Below are 9,528 nucleotides of genomic sequence, written 5' to 3'. Positions count from 1 at the left end.
TTTTTTTTTTTTTTTTTTTTTTTTTTTGGTACAGGGAATCGAACTCGGGTCCTTGCGCTTGCAAGGCAGGCCACCGAACCGCTGAGCTAAATCCCCAGCCCGGAAATGGCTCTTAATACATTTCTATTTCTCACAATAAAATTGATGCTCCTGGGGGAGAGGAAGGAATGCAACCTAAATTTGAATATTAGACATACTTAGTAATATCTGGCACTTATTAATTGCTTATTAATAATCAATTGTGCTCCGTAGAAAAGCATGAGTTCCAAAACTGTCAATGCCCAGAAATGCAGGGTTGCGTTCTCATGGGGTGATGAGGAGGCTAGAGAGAGCTTTCCAGTGTAACTAAGATCCATCTCGGCTACAGGTCCCATCCTGCAGCTTGGTACCACCCAGCTGCCCATGACTGAGCAGCCTGCCCAGAGGTCACGAGCATCAGTCCTGGTGTCTGTGGTGTGCTAGATGTAGGGATGGTGGCAGGAATTTCAGGAAGCTCCAGGTACGTGCTGTCAGGAGGCTGGGCCAGGAGCACACTGGGGACACAATGATTTTCTGTCTTCTAAAGTCAGTTCACCCTTTGTCTTAGTTATTTTTCTCACTGCTGAGAGAAAACTCCAAACACCCACAGGTTGAAGAGGAAAGGTTTATTTTGCCTCACACTTTGTAGAGCTTTCAGTCCACGTTTGGCTGATTCTGAGGTAGATGGCAGAGGAGCATCAGAGAGGAGAAACAGTTCATGGCATGGCAGGTAGGAGGCAGCAAAGCAGCAGCTGCCAGCCTGCCGCTGCCCTTCCCCTTTATCCCATCCAGGCCACCAGAATTATGTTCAAGTAATCAGTGGGCTAATTTAGTACCACACACCTTTAATCTCACTTCCTCTAGATCCAGCCAGCGCTAAAAAGCCCCACCTGTGAGCTCATGAGGCTTTGGGAGGACATCGAGATACAAGCTGTAACACCTTTCCCTCCACACATGGTCCTGCCCCTGTAGAAAAGAAGAACTATAACTAGGCATGCAATCCCAGCACTCTTGGAGGCTGAGGCCGGAGAATGGAAAGCTCCTGCCCAGCCTGGGCAACTTGACTTCCAGAGACCTTATTTCAAAACAAAACATACAGAAAGGGCTGAAGGTATAGCTCAGTGTAAAGGCCCCAGGTTCAATCCCCAATACCGTTTAAAAAACCCTCACAAATCTTAGTCTGACCCTGCGTGAGAGTGGGTGCCGAGTGGAGGGTGGGAGCCAGTCACCAGTTCTCACAGATCCAACAAGATCCTTCTGTGGCAAGGTGCACTGTGGAACCTTGGTGACCATCTCTGGAGTGTTTTTCAGCCACACCGCCCAGATCACAGCTCTGTTACCCTTCTGGGCCTGCCTCTTTCAAACCAAAACAGTAAACAAGATGTGTTCCTGCTTCTGTCATTTATGGCACAATTCAGGGGTCCTTCCACTTGGTCTGTCCTTTTAAGGCTGTTTCCTGCCTATCCTTTAATGTCAGTGTCCCTAGAAACAATTTTCCCCTTCAGACGGGTTCCTGCATACACATTTTTCTTCTTCTTTTCCTTCTGCATGTGAGGCACGTGATTTACCACCAAGTTACATACCCAGCCAGAGATGTTCTTTAAAAAAAAGACAAAAGACTTTCTTAACACTGAAAGATGACTTAGAATACACTGTTATATATATATATATATGTTTTTTTTTCTTCTTTCTTTCTTTTTTGGGGATTGAACTTGGGACTTGGTGTGTGCAAGGCAAGTGGTGAAACCACTGAGCTAAATCCTTGGCCTCATATCATTTATATTTTTAAAGCAACTTTTTTCAAACTATGGTGATCTGAATGTTAGTTTGTAACCACTTGCAACATACCAAAGAGTAATTGAGATCCATAGCTCTGATTTTCGTGTGTGTGTGTGTGTGTGGGACTACAAGTTGATCTCAGGAGTACTGTCCTGCAGCTTCTCTCCTCCACACAGGCTGTGTGTCCAAGGCACTGTCCACTGACCCTCCTCTCTCAGATGCTGTTCATGGAAAGGAGTGATCCAGGGGGCCCTTCTTATTCTCCTCTGCAGCACTAGGTTGTGGCCTTTGCCAGAAAATGTGGCCCAAGTATGGCTTGATGGGGTCAGAACCCTGGAAGTTTCGATTTGGACCTCACAACTAAACACTTGTGAAGTCATCTGGTCAACCTTGCACCTTTGTTTTCTTTGCCAAAGTGAGATCCTGAAGGGCCACAGCTGCTATATGACCCCAAGTGAGCACCTCTGTTCATCCCAACTTGAGGAATGTTGCAGAGAGACTTAACTGCAGAAAATCAAGGAAGAGAATTCAATTCGTGCTGCCCATCTTGTTCAGCTGGGCCAAGGGAACTTCACTGGCTTAGGGGTTGCTTTTAGTTTAATTTTTCTTTTCTATTTTCTCACTGCTGGCCTGGGCACACACTGAGGTCATTTGAAGCTGAGTTAGGAGCCAGAGCAGCAGCTCAGTACATTCCGGAGAAGGCGAGGAGAGCTGAGCAGAAGTGAGAATCCATTCGGCCTTGAAGCACAGGTTGCAGAGGACTGCGTTTCCTTCCAGTGGGTCCGATCACACTACTGATTCCTGCAGCAGATCATATTTTCAGAATCCTAACATTAAATGCTGTTTATGGGTTTTCAGTTTCGAAATCAACCTATAGACAGCACAGATTTACGGTGCCTTGCTGCCTGGTTCTGGTGGCTCCAGGAGACTGTCAATGAAGAAGAGGCTGATACTTAGTTTTGCTTTCCTTTCTACAGTATCTGATGGAAACTGCAGCATAGAAAATGAGTTAGGAACATAGGACAAGGAGGACTCACCTGGCTCTTGCTTCCGTTTGATGATATAGATCTGAAGGAGAAATTAAAATGGATTTGAGTCTTGTACACGGTGACGATTACTGCATTTTGGAACTGCAACGATATTAAAACAGTGTCCGTGAAAGAGAACTGGCACAGTGATTCCACGTTCACTGAACCTCAGAATCCACAAAGTGAGGAGGAAAAGGCTTATGTCAGGGTCAGACCTGGACTGAACAACTGGAAAGCCAGGGAAGGGCTCCAGCACAGGCCACGCCACAGCGGCTGCTTTGGGACACTGATTATGTTGGCTAAGAGCACTTGGAGGCCGCCAGGAAGGGCTGGGCACACAGCTCCACAGGGAACAGCAGCCTGGCAGGCACGAGGCCCTGGCTCTGACCCCCAGCCACTCCCAAAAAGCAAAACTCAAAAAAGAAACAGCAAAGCAGGTGTAAGGATACGGTGACTTTCCATTTTCCTTCCTGAAAACAGGATAAGAAGGCCCATGTGAAAGACGGCCTCCCTCTGAAAGAGAAATATTCTTCCCGTCAGAGGTGGGAACAGACCTTGGTGAGGGCGCTGCTCTCCAGTTTCTTTTCCCGCAGTTTACTGTTTGTGGCCATAAAGTGCTCAGCTCCAACTGCTGTTTTGGGTCTTCCTGTTTTTTTGTAGACACCCATACACGTGTGTAAATAGAATCTGTGAAACGTCTTCTTTGGTCAGTCCCTGCTGGAGACCTTAGCAGGGCAGAGGAAAACTACCTTCTCCACAGTATGGTTCTTAAATGAAATTTATTTTTAACTAGTACATAAAAACACAACAATTTTTTAATGTTTAAATGACACTAGACATATGATGTTCTCATTTAGCCTTTATGATTAAAAAAAACTACAGTATTGTGTGTGTGTGTGTGTGTGTGTGTGTGCTGGGCATCACATGCAGGGCATTTGCACTGAGATACTTCCCCAGCCCTTTGTTGTATTTTTAATTTTTAGACAGGATGTCACTAACTTGCTAACTCACCCAGGATAGGCTGGAACTTGCAATCTTCCTGCCTCAGCCTCATGAAATGCTGGGCTTATAGGAGAGCACCCCCATGCCTGGTTCCCTCACAGAACAGATAGAAAAAAGATGACTAATCAAATACTCCCCATCATGCAAGTATTAGTCAAAGAAACGCCACTTTCCGCTGTGTTTTTGCCATCGAAAGAGTCTGGGCCCCCTGCACTTTACAGACGAGAGGCAGGTCCACAGTCTAAGCCTCTACCTTGCCCCGTCACCAAGGGCGGGAACTTGTGCTGACAGACTGCAGCTAACCCAGTGTCACTTGGAGCTGTGCTGTTGACCAGTCAGAGGGGCTGTTTGCAGTTTCCCTGATACATAGTCTTGTTTTAAAACTGAACCAAACTAGACCAAACTCTCAACAGTGGTGTTCGCTGGGTCTGGCTACTCAAGAGAAGTTTTGCAAGTTGGAGGCCAGCCCGGAGAATACAGTGAGACCCCCGGCTCAAACAACAGCAACAGCCACGTTCGACAAGAAGCCCCGAGGACAGATGCCCTTGTAGGCCCTTCACAAGGCGCACTTCACTTCACTTGGTGAAGAAGTTACTTAACGCTCTTTCCTCTGGTAACTACCAGCCCCTCAGAGTCGCCCCGTGGGGGCCCTGGACGGCACCTGGCAGGGAGGGGTGGGGACAGTGACCTGGACAATGACCTCACCCCTCCTGACCTTCTCGGGCCTCTGTCATCTCCATGGGCTTTGCTCTCCCTGCAATCCTGGGTGAGATAATCTGGAGAGGGAATTTTCAGGAAGGGGGGATGTTTTAACAAACAGCAGAAGCAGTTTGAATTTGAGCTGTTCAGAAATAGGGAAGTTGGAGAGTGAGAGAGTGGAGTTGGGGGTTTTAGTGCAGGGAACAGACTAGGAGTCATTTTGACTGGGCCCTTGAAAGACATTTCCTTAAAATGTGAAAATAATTTTGCAGGGGGAATGTTTACCCCTCCCCCCCCAAAAACCCGCTAATCTACAGAAAAAACAACTTACACACAGGAACCTAAATGTCACTGGATTCCCAGAGGGAATGAGCTCAGAGGTTAAAAGGGGACGGATGCTGTCCAACTATTAAATGTATTTTTAAAGGCCCTTTTGGGCTTAAAATGGTTCCAGGAAGAAGACAGGCTTTTCTCCCTGGGGAGTGATTCTTTGCAAATGCTAGCAGAAGGTTCTAAGAGCTGGGGTTCAGGATGGTGGGTGCGGGCAGGGGACGGAGAGGCCAGCCAGAAATATTCTGTCCATGGTCGTTTCAGCCAGACTTGGAGATCAAACGTTTGGAATCGGAGAAACTCCCTCTGGGATGGCCTTTGTTTATCCTGCTTCCCAGACATCACTGTTCACAGGGTGATGTCACCGGCAGAGCGTGGATAGACAGCGGGTCCCGGTTCTCTGAAGAGCTCAGCACGCAAAGCAGCCCTCAGGGTGGGCTGTACATGCAAACCAAGATGCACAAACTGGCACATGGGCGCAGCGGAGGGAGCCGAAATGCAGCTGTCCCGTGCAGTCACAGTCACGCAGCGAAAGGGGAACCAGGAGGCCCCAGTCCCAGCCCCGCTTCTGTCGCAGACTTGGGATCCGAGCCAACTTTGCAAGGGTAAAAGTAGCTCCCAAGGTGGAGTCCAGCATTCTCCTGTAGCTTAGCGACACCATACTTTGAGGCCCTGGGTTTGATCCTCAGCAGTGGTGAAAGAAAGCAGGAAGGAAGAGAGGAAGGGAGGAAGGAAAAGCAAAAGAGAAAAAGAAGTTGGTTTATATACGGAGTGCAGAGTGGGGAGCCCGGTCTTCTCAGGCAGCACAGCTAATCTAGGCCTCAGAGAAACCTGTCGTGCTGCAAGGGACCGAGAAGACGTCCACCCGAGCAGGAGGGAAGTGGGGCTTGGGAGTCCTGGGCTGCTGAGCTCAGACGCTGGCAGATAGCAGCTCTGAAAGGTGCTGTCATTTCAGGGCCCTCTTCTCTTTCGGCAAAGTGTCCAACTTCCACTCCTACAAGCCAGCACCGAAAGCTTCATCTGTTCATTCCAGACAGACTTTGATTTAGGAAAGTAATGGCAGCTGGGCAGAGGAGTTCATTTCCTGCTGGATGTTTAAAGGCAACACTGGTTGGTATAATTACACCTACCCTCTCCGCATTCTCTCTCCTCATCTTTACCTGAAACCCACCCCTTGCTATTGGTGAGAGTTTACATTTATTAGGAGCAGAAAAGGGCCAGGCATGGTGCTGCAAGCCAGTAATCCCGGCACTTGGGAGCCTGAGGCAGGAGGATCACAAATTCAAATTCAAGTCCAGCCTGGACAGTTTAGCAATTTAGCAAGAACTTGTCTTAAAACAACAACAACAAAAAAAAACCACTAAAATGGCTCAGGATGTAGCTCTGTGCAAAGGTGCTTGGTTTAATCCCCAATACTGAAGAAACAAAACAAAACAAAACAAAAAAAAAAACAGAAAAAACCAAACTTAAACACAAGAAGCCATCAGAGTCACCCAAGGGAGCAAGGTCTCACAGCTGCACAGACCAGCAAAGCAGAACCGTGGAGTCAAGGACCCCTCCAGGGCCTAGGGCTCTTTCCCGCACTCCTCACCCAAAGCCCAGACTTTTTACTTAATTTTTCTTAATCCATTTAGTGGCAGTCACATGCTAATATACAGAGTCACCTTTGTCTCCCTCCTCTCTTTTTCTTTTGGGTACCGGGGATTGAACTCGGGTCCTTGTGCTTGCGAAGCGGACAGCAGACCCACTGAGCTAAATCCCGGGCCCCTCCCTCCTCTCTGAGCAGCAGTTTCCAGCCTGCTTTTCAGAGACCCCTAAAGGGATCCTGAGGCCTAACAGACCCCAACCACTCCCAGAAGGAAGCTCAGTCTCCCAAGAACTCACATTTCCCACCTGGCGCTGAGTCACAGGTCCCAAGGCAGGAAGCTCTGGCCGCACCCGGCCCGGAGAAGTCACCCTCAGGCTCAGCGAGTATCACACCTAGGAGTCTGGGCACTTTGCCCCGTGCAGCAGGGGAAAGGTGACTCCAAGAGCTCTGACCTTGCACTCTGGAGCACTGTGTCCCTGTCATCTCTCTTGCCTATGAGAGCGCTTAAGGATTGACTCTAAAAGAAAAGAAGAGGCCCGTGCTATAAATAACGCACCACGCTTGGACCAGGCAGCCTCCTCGCTCCCACCCCAGTCACCCTGGTGACTGTCAGAGTCTGGCGGCCTCGAGCAGAGGGGTTAGTGTGATCACAAGATCACCAGTAGATACTCTGGCCTTGCACCCTGCTGGAGAGTTTGAGTCACTGACCAGGAGCCAGGAGGAGAAGGAAGGAGGAAGGAGGGAGAGCTGGGAACCTACAAGGGCCAGTTTGAAACAGCGACTGTCTTTTCTTTTTTTTAAAGCCTGACTTTCTACCAGAATGTGAAAATCTATGAGGGGAATGCAGAAGGGAGAGGTAAAAGAACAATTCCTCGGAAATGTCTTTGATTTTAGAGTGGCTGACTTGGTCCTCAAAACACAGATCTGGCTCCCATGTTTTTGTCAAAGAGCCGGAAGAGCTGGTGCCATCAGCAGTTTCAGACTCTGTTGTTGGAGTCAGAATCTGCTGTTTTACATATCAGTAAGCAGGGAGGAGGCAGGGCTCCGGCACTGGTGAAGCTGGGACGTGGTCAGTCTGCAGTCAGCCGCTCTCACTTCCTGTGGGTGCCCAAGGTCTGGCGTGCTCAGGTCCACCCAGCTCTGTCCTCTCCACTGTGGGGGCTGCAGGTGGACAGGAACACAGGGAGTCCCGTTGGAGACGTGCAGAGCTCTGATTGGGAGTGGGCAGCCTGTGCCGGGCCGGGGAGGGCCAGAGTGGATGGGCTGTGTGACCAGCACAACCGACTTCCTGAGAAGCTGGGTGACTCGGCAGGTCACCCTCACACTCCAAAAGGTGAAATGTGGATGAAGGGCTGAGGAGATGCTGAGGAACAAAAGCCACTGTCTTTGATCACTGCTTTTAAGTGACTTCCCTAGGATAGGATACTACTAAGCACCGTCTAGAAGAAGGTAGAACCTGAGACTATTTCAGGTGCTGCGGCTAAGCTAAATTCCACAACAATTAGCTGACTGTCAGTGTAATTAATATCCAACCTGCCAGTGTTTGGGGCCGGGGTGTCCCCTGAGGCCTGTGCGTTAAAGGTGTGGTCCCCAGCCCGTGGTGGTGCTGCTGCGTGGCGGCAGAACTGTTGTGTGTAGGGGGGCTGGCAGGAGGGAGTTAAGTCTTGGGGGCACTCCCCTGGGGTGGAATTGGGACCCCAAACCCTTCCAGGCTCTGCTTCCCGTGCCTCCACCAGGCAGCCCCACCACAACCTACCGTGCGGCCCCAGCCCAGAACAGCAGAGCTAAGCAACCGTGGACTGAAAGCTGACGTGTGAGCCAGGTAAGCCTCTCCTCCCCTGTGTGGTCTCAGCAAGGAGGAACAGAAAAGCTCACTACTACCCAATCTTGGTACCGTCTTTGTTCTATATACATTTATTTGTTTATTTATTCATTTGCAGTGTGGGATATTGAACCCAGAGACTTTGCCCGGAGCTACATCATCAGCCCTTTCCATTTTATTATTCTTTTTCCGATTTTTGAGACTGGGTCTTCCTAGGTCACTCAGTTGCCTAACCTGGTCTTAAACTTGTGATCCTCCTGCCTCAGCCTCCTTAGTAGCTGAGATTCTTCTGCCTTGGTCTCTCCAGTAGCACCTGAGGTGTACCCCACCATCCCTGACTGGTTTGTTTTTATAATCTGAGGTAGGTTCTCTGTTCCAGAGCGAGGTTGTGTCTACAGTTGGTATTTCCAGCACAGGTGTGATGCCTGCCAGCTCCTCCCACCTCCCTGCTGCTCAGTACCTGGGATGGAGGTAGGGCAAGGCCTCGGTAGACAGTAGATGTGACGAAAATCGTGCCAGTTCTTACAGAAAAAGGGCTGGGGGTGTAAGCTGGAGGTAGAACACATGCTCAGCATGTGTGAGCCTTTGAAAGTTCAGTTCTCATCCTGTGTGCACAAGCACACGTCACACACACACGCGTACCTCCCAAGTATTGCTAGGGTTAGGATCTCCCTTCTCCAAATATTGGGAGCAAGTTATTTACCACCTCCCAGGTCACCTTTAGTCCCAGCCCCTCCTCCCTCCTCTCCCTTCCCTTCCATACTCCTGTCTCTCTCTCTCAATGCTGCAGAATTGAACCCAGGGTCCTCACACTGAGATTCTTCCTCAGGCCTTTTCAGTTCAAGACAGAGTTTTGCTGAATTGGCCAGGCTGGTTTCCAATTTATAATCTTCCTGCCTCAGGCCCTCAGAGTGCTGGAATTACAGGGATGCACCACCAGGCCTGTGTATAGGTCTGTTTTCTATTGTGATTAATAAGTTTTTATTGACATTTAATAAATGTACACATTTGTGGAGAGCAGTATGAAAATTGGATGCGGGAATATAGTGCGCAGGTGTCCAGTCAGACATTAGCACGTCCATCCCTCAAACACTTGTCTCTTTCTGTTGGAAGCCTTCAGACCCCGCGGTCACCTGCTGTGCCGCAGACTCCTCACTTCTCCGTTCTTACCCCTCCTCGCCATGCTGAGCACCAGCAGGAAGTTAAGCAGCGTGGCGGCCGTGACCTGGCGCCCACGGTCACCCGAGGTCAGCCGAGCCCCG

General features: G+C 49.5%; 1 long non-coding RNA gene across 1 annotated transcript; it reads left to right on the top strand.

Annotated features, from left to right (window-relative positions):
• Window positions 1–5,411: 5,411 nt before the first annotated feature.
• On the top strand, window positions 5,412–8,336 carry LOC117286712. The gene is made up of 3 exons (XR_004517841.1): window positions 5,412–5,461; window positions 5,812–5,966; window positions 7,248–8,336. It is a non-coding gene; the product is annotated as an uncharacterized LOC117286712 (long non-coding RNA).
• Window positions 8,337–9,528: the final 1,192 nt, after the last annotated feature.

The sequence above is a fragment of the Fukomys damarensis genome, unplaced genomic scaffold (genome assembly GCF_012274545.1).
Source record: "Fukomys damarensis isolate Sample0158 unplaced genomic scaffold, DMR_v1.0_HiC HiC_scaffold_18, whole genome shotgun sequence".
Lineage (NCBI taxonomy): Eukaryota > Metazoa > Chordata > Mammalia > Rodentia > Bathyergidae > Fukomys > Fukomys damarensis.
Note: the sequence above shows the minus strand (reverse complement) of the source record. Positions and strands in the feature narration are given on the sequence as shown.